Source organism: Dipteris shenzhenensis, chromosome 6 (genome assembly GCF_047967505.1).
Source record: "Dipteris shenzhenensis isolate YYH24624 ecotype China chromosome 6, Dip_SZ_1.0, whole genome shotgun sequence".
Classification (NCBI taxonomy): Eukaryota; Viridiplantae; Streptophyta; class Polypodiopsida; order Gleicheniales; family Dipteridaceae; genus Dipteris; species Dipteris shenzhenensis.
In genome coordinates, this window is record NC_141601.1 from 28,707,424 (window position 1) to 28,719,447 (window position 12,024).

A 12,024-nucleotide genomic window follows, 5' to 3' on the forward strand; every position below is an offset into this window, starting at 1 on the left:
TTTTCATGCACCTCAACCTAGTTGAAACGGACTTGTGTGCAAAGTGGAGAACCCATCCCATAAGTACTTGATCGAATAACATACCTAGCAGCGTGTTTTTTAATGGATGTGCATGACACTAAGGTAAAAACGGTGTTTTATGCTTGATCGACAATGCAAAGCATATCCAATGGGCATAATACTTTTCACACACCTTATACAAGGTGAAATTGACTTACATGCAAAGTGGAGTGCCCATCCCATAAGTACTTGATAGGATAACATACCTAGCAGCATGTTTTTTTACGGATGTGCATGACACTAGAGCAAAAATAGTATTTAATGCTTGATCCACCATGCAAAGGATATCTGATGGGCACAATACTTTTCCTATGCCTCAATCTAGGTGGTATTGAAATGTTCTCAAAGAGGCACACCCATCCGATAAGTACTTGGTCAGATAACATACCTAAGGGCCATGTTTTTTTGCGGATGTGCATATCAGTACGGGAAAAACGGCGGATAATGCGTGATCGACCATGCAAAGCATATTCGATGGTCACAATACTTTGCACGAACTTCAACCTATTTGAAACAGACTTGGGTGCAAAGTGGAGCCCCCATCTGAGAAGTACTTATTTGAATAACACACCTAGGACCGTGTTTTTTTATGGTTGTGCATGACACTAAGGCAAAAACGGTGTTTTATGCTTGATCAACAATGCAAAGCATCTCTGATGGGCATAACACTTTGCACACACCTTGAACTAGGTGGAATTGACTTACATGCAAAGTGTCATTCCCATCGCATAAGTACTTGATTGGATAACACACCTAGCAATGTGTTTTTTTACGGATGTGCATGACACTAAGGCAAAAATGGTATTTAATGCTTGATCGACCACGCAAAGCATATCCGATGGGCACAATACTTTTCCTACACCTTAATCTAGGTGGTATTGAAATGTTCTCAAAGAGGCACACCCATCCGATAAGTACTTGGTCAGATAACATACCTAAGGGCGTGTTTTTTTACGGATGTGCATATTAATACAGGAAAAACATTGTATATGGCATGATCGACCATGCAAAGCATATCCCATGGTGAAAATACATTGCACGCACCTCAATCTAGTTGAAATAGACTTGCGTGCAAAGTGGAGCCCCCATCCGATAAGTACTTGTTTGAATAACATACCTAGGACCGTGTTTTTTTATGGTTGTGCATGACACTAAGGCAAAAACGGTGTTTTATGCTTGATCGACAATGCAAAGCATATCCGATGGGCACAATACTTTGCACACACCTTCAAATAGGTGGAATTGACTTACATGCAAAGTGGCATTCCCATTGCATAAGTACTTGATCGGATAACACACCTAGCGGCATTTACGGATGTGCATGACACTCAAGCAAAAATGGTATTTAATGCTCGATCGACCATGCAAAGCATATACGATGGGAACATTAATTTTCCTACACCTTACCCTAGGTGGTATTGAAATGTTCTCAAAGAGGCACACCCATCCGATAAGTACCTTGTCAGATAACATACCTAAGGGCGTGTTTTTTTGGGGATGTGCGTATTACTATAGGAAAAACGTTGTATAATGTGTGATCGACCATGCAAAGCATATGTGATGGTGACAATACTTTTCACGCACCTGAACCTAGTTGAAAGAGACTTGCGTGCAAAGTGAAGCCCCCATCCGATAAGTACTTGTTTGAATAACACACCTAGGACCGTGTTTTTTTATGATTGTGCATGACACTAAGGCAAAAATGGTGTTTTATGCTTGATCGACAATGCAAAGCATATCCGATGGGCACAATACTTTGCACATACCTTCAACTAGGTGGAATTGACTTACATGCAAAGTGGCCTTCCCATCGCATAAGTACTTGATTGGATAACACACCTAGCAGCGTGTTTTTTTATGGATGTGCATGACACTAAGGCAAAAATGGTATTTAATGCTCGATCGACCATGCAAAGCATATCCGATGGGAACAATACTTTTCCTACACCTTAACCTAGGTGGTATTGAAATGTTCTCAAAGAGGCACACCCATCCGATAAGTACTTGGTCAGATAACATACCTAAGGGCATGTTTTTTTGCGGATGTGCATATCACTACCGGAAAAACGTTGTATAATGCGTGATTGACCATGTAAAGCATATCTGATGGTGACAATACTTTGCACGCACCTCAACCTAGTTGAAACAGACTTGCGTGCAAAGTGGAGCCCCCATCGGATAAGTACTTGTTTGAATAACACGCCTAGGACTGTGTTTTTTTATGGTTGTGCATGACACTAAGGCAAAAACGGTATTTTATGCTTGATCGACAATGCAAAGCATATCTGATGGGCAAAATACTTTGCATACACCTTCAAATAGGTTAAATTGACTTACATGCAAAGTGGCGCGTCCATCCCATAAGTACTTGATCGGACAACATACCTAGCAGCGCGTTATTTTATGGATGTGCATGACACTAGAGCAGAAATAGTATTTAATGCTCGATCGACCATGCAAAGGATATCCGATGGGCACAACACTCTTCCTATGCCTCAAACTAGGTGGTATTAAAATTTTCTCAAAGAGGCACACCCATCCGATAAGTACTTGGTCAAATAACATACCTAAGGGCGTGCTTTTTTGTGGATGTGCATATCACTACGGCAAAAACGGATGATAATGCGTGATCGACCATGCAAAGCATATCTGATGGTCACAATACTTTGCACGCACTCAACCTAGTTGAAAGAGACTTGTGTGCAAAGTGGAGCCCCCATCTGAGAAGTACTTGTTTGAATAACACACCTAGGACCGTGTTTTTTTATGGTTGTGCATGACACTAAGGCAAAAACGGTGTTTTTTGCTTGATCGACAATGAAAATCATATCCGATGGGCACAATAATTTGTACACACCTTCAACTAGGTGAAATTAACTTACATGCAAAGTGGTACGCCCATCCCATAAGTACTTGATTGGATAACATACCTAGCAGCGTGTTTTTTTACGGATGTGCATGACACTAGAGCAAAAATGGTATTTAATGCTCGATCGACAATGCAAAGGATATCCGATGGGCACAATACTTTTCCTATGCCTCAACCTAGGTGGTGTTTACATGTTCTTAAAGAGGCACACCGATCAGATAAGTACTTGGTTGGATAACACTCCTAAGGGCGTGGTTTTTTATGGATATGCATATCACTAGGGGAAAAATGGTGTATAATGCATGATCGACCATGCAAAGCATATCCGATGGTCACAATACTTTGAACGCACCTCAAAATAGTTTAAAGGGACTTGCATGAAAAGTGGATGTCCCATCTGAGAAGTACTTGTTTGAATAACACACCGAGGACCGTGTTTTTTTATGGTTGTGCATGACACAGGCAAAAACGGTGTTTTATGCTTGATGGACAATGCAAAGCATATCCGATGACTACAATACTTTGAACGCACCTTAAACTAGGTGGAATGGACTTATATGCAAAGTGGCATGCCCATTCCATAAGTACTTGATCGGATAACATACCTAGCAACGTGTTTTTTTTGGACATGCATGACACCAAGGCAAAAATGGTATTAATGTTTGATCGACCATGCAAAGCATATCCGATGGGCACAATACTTTTCCTACCCCTCAACCTAGGTGGTATTGACATGTTTTCAAATAGGCTCACCCATCCGATAAGTACATGGTTAGATAACACACCTAAGGGCGTGTTTTTTTATGGATGTGCATATCACTAGGGGAAAAACGATGTATAATGCGTGATCGACCATGCAAAGCATATCCAATGGTAACAATACTTTGCACGCACCTCAATGTAGTTAAAATATACTTGCGTGCAAAGTGGAGCCCCCATCCGATAATTACTTGTTTGAATAACACACCGACGCTCATGTTTTTTTATGGTTGTGCATTACACTAGAGCAAAAATGGTGTTTTATGCTTCATCCACAATGCAAAGCATATCCGATGGGCATAATACTTTGCACACACCTTAAACTAGGTAGAATTAACTTACATGCAAAGTGACATGCCCATCCCATAAGTACTTGATCGGATAACATATCTAGCAGCGTGTTTTTTTACGGATGTGCATGACACCAAGGAAAAAATGATATTTAATGCTTGATCGACCATGCAAAGCATATCTGATGGGCACAATACATTTTCTACCACTCAACCTAGGTGGTATTGACGTGTTCTCAAACAGTCACACCCATCCGATAAGTACTTGGTCAGATAACACACCTAAGGGCGTGTTTTTTTGCGGATGTGCATATCACTAGGGGAAAAACGCTGTATAATGCATGATCGACCATGCAAAGCATATCCAATGGTCATAATACTTCGCACACACCTCAACCTAGTTGAAAGATACTTGTGTGCAAAGTGGAGCCCCATCCGATAAGTACTTGTTTGAATAACACACCTAGGACCGTGTTTTGTTATGGTTGTGCATTACACTAAGGTAAAAACAGTGTTTTATGCTTGATCGACAATGCAAAGCATATCCGATGGTCATAATACTTTGCACACACCTTCAAATAGGTGAAATTGAATTACATGCAAAGTGGCGCACCCATCCCATAAGTACTTGATCGGATAACATACCTAGCAGCGTGTTTTTTTACGGATGTGCATGACACTAGAGCAAAAATGGTATTTAATGCTCGATCGTTAATGCAAAGGATATCCGATGGGCACAATACTTTTCCCATGCCTCAACCTAGGTGGTATTGACATTTTCTCAAAGAGGCACACCCATCAGATAAGTACTTGGTTGGATAACACACCTAAAGGCCTGTTTTTTTAGGGATGTGCATATCACTAGGGGAAAAACGGTGTATAATGCATGATCGACCATGTAAAGCATATCCGATGGTCACAATACTTTTCACGCACCTCAACCTAGTTGAAATGGACTTGCATGCAAAGTGGAGCGCCCATCTAAGAAGTAATTAATTGAATAACACACCTAGGACCGTGTTTTTTTATGGTTGTGCATAACACTAAGGCAAAAATGGGGTTTTATGCTTGATCGACAATGCAAAGCATATCCGATGGGTACAATACTTTGCACATACCTTAAGCTAGGTGGAATTGACTTACTTGCAAAGTGGCATGCCCATCCCATAAGTACTTGATCAGATAACATGCCTAGTAGCGTGTTTTTTTACGGATGTGCATGACACCAAGGCAAAAATGGTATTTAATACTCGATCGACCATGCAAAGCATATCCGATGGACACAATACTATTCCTACACCTCAACCTAGGTAGCATTGACATGTTTTCAAACAAGCACACCCATCCGATAAGTACTTGGTCAGATAACACACCTAAGTGCATGTTTTTTTGCGGATGTGCATATCACTAGGGGAAAAATGGTGTATAATGCATGATCGGCCATGCAAAGCATATCGGATGGTCAAAATACTTTGCACGAACCTCAACTTAGTTGAAACCGACTCGCATGCAAAGTGTAGGCCCTATCTGAGAAGTACTTGTTTAAATAACACACCTTGCATATCACTAGGGAAAAAATGGTGTATAATGCATGATCGGCCATGCAAAGCATATCGGATGGTCACAATACTTTGCACGAACCTCAACTTAGTTGAAACCGACTCGCATGCAAAGTGTAGGCCCTATCTGAGAAGTACTTGTTTAAATAACACACCTAGGACATATTTTTTATGGTTGTGCATGACACTAAGGCAAAAACGGTGTTTTATGCTTGATCGACAATGCAAACCATATCCGATGGGCACAATACTTTGCACACACCTTCAATTAGGTGGAATTGACTTACATGCAAAGTGGAGCGCCCATCCCATAAGTACTTGATCGGGTAACATACCTAGCAGCGTGTTTTTTTACGGATGTGCATGACACGAGCAAAAATAGTATTTAATGCTCGATCGACCATGCAAAGGATATCCAATGGGCACAATACTTTTCCTACACCTCAACCTAGGTGGTATTGAAATGTTCTCAAAGAGGCACACCCATCCGATAAGTACTTGGTCAGATAACATACCTAAGGGCGTGTTGTTTTACGGATGTGCATATCACTACGGGAAAAATGGTGGATAATGCATGATTGACCATGCAAAGCATATATGATGGTCACAATACTTTGCACGCACCTCAACCTAGTTGAAACAGACTTGTGTGCAAAGTGGAGCACCCATCCCATAAGTACTTGATGGAATAACATACCTAGCAGCGTGTTTTTTTACGAATGTGCATGACACTAAGGCAAAAACGGTGTTTTTGATTGACAATGCAAAGCATATCTGATGGGCATAATACTTTGCACACACCTTCAAATAGGTGGAGTTCACTTACATGCAAAGTGGCACGCCCATCCCATAAGTACTTGATCGGATAACATACCTAGCAGCGTGTTTTTTTACGGATGTGCGTGACACTAGAGCAAAAATGGTATTTAATGCTCGATTGACAATGCAAAGGATATCCGATGGGCACAATACTTTTCCTATGCCTCAACCTAGGTGGTATTGACATGTTCTCAAAGAGGCACACCCATCAGATAAGTACTTGGTTGGATAACACACCTAAGGGTGTGTTTTTTTATGGATGTGCATATCACTAGGGGAAAAACGGTGTATAATCCACGATCGACCATGCAAAGCATATCCGATGGTCCCAATACTTTGCACACACCTCAACCTAGTTGAAACAGACTCGCATGCAAAGTGGAGCCCCCATCTGAGAAGTACTTGTTTTAATAACACACCTAGGACCGTGTTTTTTACGGTTGTGCATGATACTAAGGCAAAAACGGTGTTTTATGCTTGATCGACAATGCAAACCATATCCGATGGGTAAAATACTTTGCAAACACCTTAAAGTAGGTGGAATTAACTTACATCCAAAGTGGCATGCCCATCCCATAAGTACTTGATCAGATAACATAACTAGCAGAGTGTTTTTTTACGGATGAGCATGACACATGCAAAAATGGTATTTAATGGTAGATCGACCACACAAAGCATATTTGATGGGCACAATACTTTTCCTACACCTCAACCTCAGTGGTATTGACTTGTTTTAAAAGAGGCACACCCATCTGATAAGTACTTGGTTAGATAACACACGTAAGGGCGTGTTTTTTTACAGATGTGCATATCATTAGGGGGAAAACGGTGTATAATGCATGATCGACCATGCAAAGCATATCTAACTTGCATACAAAGTGGAGCCCCCATCTGATAAGTACTTGTTTGAATAACACACAAGAACCTTACAGTCTCTTAACTTCAATTCCCAGTAAGGAAAGGTATCCAACATGGGCTCCTATACAAGAATTCAATGAGAGGTCTAACTGTGAAATAGAAGGATTAAAAGCATTTATTACATACAGAGGAAATGCTCTGGAGATATCCTGATTTGAAGACTACTTGGAGAGAACACACTACCACTGTAATTAACAAGACACGAAAATTAATAAAGGACCTTGAGAGAATGTGAGGCTCAAAGGATGTCAAGGAAGAATGCAATATGTTTTGGCCAAATGTTCATAACGATTTGCGCCCAGCTCTAGTCTTTGAAAATGAATTTGTATCATTACTCCCACATCCATATTGTGGACCGAAGAAGAAAGAGTTTATGCCACAAGTAGATATAGAGGTCGATTGTTTTGTTGTGGTTCAGCCATCGGCGGACGATGAATATGAGAATGTGAAGTTTTGGGTTGCAAAAGTAGTTGATGTGCAAAGAGACGATTAAGGGAGAGCTACAACATTTACAACGGTATGGTATAAGCCAAAGGGTAGGAAGGATAATATGGATAACAACACATTGTATATCAATTGTATAATGAAGGAGTGGGTCCCAAATGATGAAGCGGTCTCACAAGTTTTGACGGAGACAATCATAGTGTCTTGGCATTCAAGGGCAAAGAAATCAAAGAAGCGCATGGGATATGAGGTAGAAGGAAAAATAAAAATACCACAGCAAAGTGTGACCAGGCTGTTAGTTAATTACCAACCACTACAGTGGCCCTCAAGTACTCAGCTTTTAGTTACCACCACTGGGCTTGCATGCATGATTACTATGAGTGCAATAAATTATGATAATGAGGGATTAGAGGTGATTACGCTTCATGTTTTACTTTTGTGGGAATTAGTGCCTAATGGTGGTGGTTGTCATTAGCCATGTCTGCCATGGCTACATTCCACCATGCCACCGCTCACCCACCACCATGCTTTAGCATGCATAATCACTATGAGTGCAGTAAAAATTACTAGTCACCAGGATCGCATGCTTAGTAGAGAACTAGAGTGCATGATAATGAGTGATTCGACATGGTAATGAGAATTACTGCCCGTTGGTTGTGGCTCTCATCAACCCATGTCTGTCACGGCTAAGTTAATTACCAGCCACCGGAGTGGCACCACATGGCATCTTCTTCATGATTACCAGCCTGACGTCTGGGGGATTTTATTGCGATGGCCTACAATTAATATGGATGGAACCCTGAGCTCCAGCCACCATGGTGGCTCGAACTTTATATATATATAAGATTCGTGGCATTTGGCATTTTACTACGTTGCTCTGATCCACCCTTGCTCTGCTACTTTGCTCCACACCCCTCGTCTATCCTCTATCTCTTTTCCATCGCTACTCTACTTTTCTCCATGCTCCCTCCTCTAACTCTCATCACTGCTTCTGCTCCCCTGCTCATCTTCTGTGCACCCACTCATCTTCAGCATGCCTAGTTGGTCCCCCCCTCGATGCTCTGTGATCCCAATAATATCTGCCTTCTCATATAAGGTGATTGCGTTGCACTCACATGGAATAGAAATGCTCACACTAGTGGAGACTCTTCGTGCCCACAGGCGACTCCCCACATGTCTGAATGTCATCACCTTGGATAACATGCTCACAGAGGGCCTCTTTATGGTTGTGTTGTATGGGTTCCCCCTAGATGTCGATGAAGCCCTCAATATTTTTAGAGCAGAGTACTCTCGACTTGCTGGGGGGTGGTTAACCGAGTCTTGGCAATGTGCATGGTCTTCGGCCTCTCCATCGTATCCTCATTTGGCTCTCGAAAAATTTTTAATGCAACAAGCTAGACTGGCTAAAAATAAAGTTGTACAAATTCCCTCTTGCTTAGACGAGGCTCTCAGCAATGGCTGGATGTAATCTTTTGGGTGTGCTCAGTGATCTTTTGCCTCATTGGATGGAATGTTTTGGTCTCTAAGAGACTAAGGCATTTATGTAATCTCTTTTAATTCAATTTGAGGCTCTCAGTATGCAATGTTGTTAACTTTTATATTTGTATTTGAATGGTTGTGGCCAGCTCTTGCACTCCATCCTATCCATATGTAATAGTGGAGTAGATTTTTTTATATACTCTCTTTTGTTAGGTCCTTTCATACCCAATGGTGAGCAGAAAAGGGGATGAATTGGAAGGTGAGAGGGGAAGAGAGAGAAGGAAAAGAAGATAGGGGAGAGAAAGAAGGCGAAGAATACTAAGAGAGAGAGAGAGAGAGAGAGAGAGAGAGAGGGGGGGGGTGGGAGAAAAAAGTGGAGGATTGAAGGGACTAAGAAGAGAGAGAGAGAAAAAGGTGGAGAATTTCATGGGATTCTCACATGCTCCTCCAATCAATGGATGCCAAAGAAAAGTGAACATAAAAAGATCTAAATACTTATTTTTCTCTCTGGAGGCCAAACAATTACTAAGGCCTACCCATTGAGGGCAGGCCAAAAAGAGTAAGATATTTCTAACTGAACTAACTTCTAATAAGGTCTAGAGTGACCTGAATTGAATTGAACTGAACTAAACTGAACTGAATTGAATTGAAGTTAATAGGTACTAAGTAGTAGAATCTACTAGAAAAGCTCTATTACTCATGCGCTTTCCACTCTGCTCACTTCCCCATCTCCATTCTTCCTCCCCTTGCCTCTGTTTCACCTTCTTGTTTATCCTTTTGCTAATTTGAGGGCTCCCCCTCCTGCCCCTACCCCCGCCCCCCTCCAAATCCTTTGTGGCTTGTGGTTGGGGAGGGGGGGGGGGGAGGAGCACATGTTTGTGGATGTGCATCGTGTGGGTACACACACACACACACTCTCTCTCAAGCACAACTCTTGTCTATGTGAGTTAGCAGAGAAAGTCTTAATGTATAGTTATTTCTTTTATTTATGAAAATGTGTTTTTAGCTCGGTGTAGCCATTGGAAGCAAGTAGCACTATCTAGTGAATTGAGCTTTAAGTTTTGTCTCAAATTTTTTGATCCCTGTTTACAAGATTCAACTTTTAAAATATAAGAATATTTCGCATTTGCTTTTATTATATTTGCGCAGGTGATCCGGCTTATGAAAGAGCAGATGAAAGTGTATGATGTCTTTATTGCCATTGACAATGTTTGGAACCATTCTTTAGAAGAAGCAAGTTAAATTCTTGAGGCTGGGTTTGGGCCCAGAAGTAAAGTGCTGGTGACAAGGAGGAGTGAGCAGCTCCTTAAGGAACTTTTAAAAGGTTGTGATAAGACGTGCGTGGGATCTATACCTAGCTTGAATGAGCAAGAAGCATTGCAAATGTTCAAGAAATATTACGGCCACCAAGAACTCTCATTCCCTTCTAAAGAGTGGGTCGATGCTGTGCTGAGCTTATGTCTGTTCAACAACTGCTATCATCCGCTAGCATTGAAGGCTCTTGGTCTGAAGTTGAAGAGCATAAGTTGAAGAGCATAAGAGCATTAGGGCATGCTAGAACGCTGGCATGTATTTGGTGGAGGAAGTGCACGAATTGTTAAGTATTTTGTACGAGGAGGAGCTTTCGAATGACGATGTTGCTGAGCATGTAAGTAATTATATTGGCGTTTTACAACATGTTGGTCTAAAACTCAAGAGACTTGAGCAGTGCGACTAGTGAGTGGTAGCTCTTTGTTGATGGTGAATTTTTCAATCGCAGTTGCAGCTCCTCACGTTGGACGGTCTGCTGCAATTTGAAGGAGTGCAAAAAAGAGTTACGGTGCATGAATTGTTGGTGGCCTTGGCCGAGCGTGAAGTTGCTGCGAGCTCCCGTTTTCTGGTGGCAGGAGTGACAAAGGAGGGGCCTATCCAATACGCAGAGGTAGAGAGAGTTGTTCTAGGATCAGAGCAAGGAACTGCACTAATTGCGGAGGAGCTGGGGCTGCGGGAGTGTCCAAAGGTTCAGCTGGTGACGATACGAGATCAGGCGTTGCCCGAAGGACTACAACTGCAGAGTATGAGTTCGTTGCGCGTATTAGAGATGCGTAACGTGAGGATTGGAAAGCTGAGGGGATGGAGCGCTGCACAGAAGCTGGCCATAGTGCGATTGGAAAGAGTGAAATGTGAAGAGGCGCCCTGGGAAGAGAACTTTCCAATGTGGAAGGAGTTGAGGACATTGAAGGTGGAAAGGTGCAACAATGTGTGGAAAGGTGTCGCGAATGTGGAAGAAGCTGGTGGTTGTGGAGCAAGATGGGTGGAGGCGTGAGTGGTCTCGCAGCTGTGATGTGGCCATGGGCAGCATGCTAGGTGTGCTGGGCGATTGCATTGCTTCTTCTTTGGCAAGGAGGGTGGTCGATTTGAGCGGCTTATCCGAATTAGTTGAATTGCGTATAGGCCGGTGTGAGCTTCGTGGTCTCGATGATCTCTCCAACCTCCAATCACTCATACTCGAGGACGTACACAAGGTAGAGGAAATCCAAGGTTTGAGTAGATTCGCTCAGATGCAGCATCTGAATTTGTTTCATTGCGGATCTTTGCAACATATTTCGGGTGTGAAAGCTCTCACGAATCTGCAGACGCTCAAGCTCAAGGATTGCCGGGCCTTGAAGGAGTTGCCGAATTTAAATATTTTGGGCGGTTTAGAGAGATTGAGCCTCAGCTGGTGTCATTCTCTCCAAAAGATTGAAGGTCTCGATGGCCTCACCAACTTACGATTGCTCCAGCTTAAGAAATGTGCTAGCCTCGAGGAAAACATCCCTAGTGCCTTGACCCTCTTGATCGAGTTGTA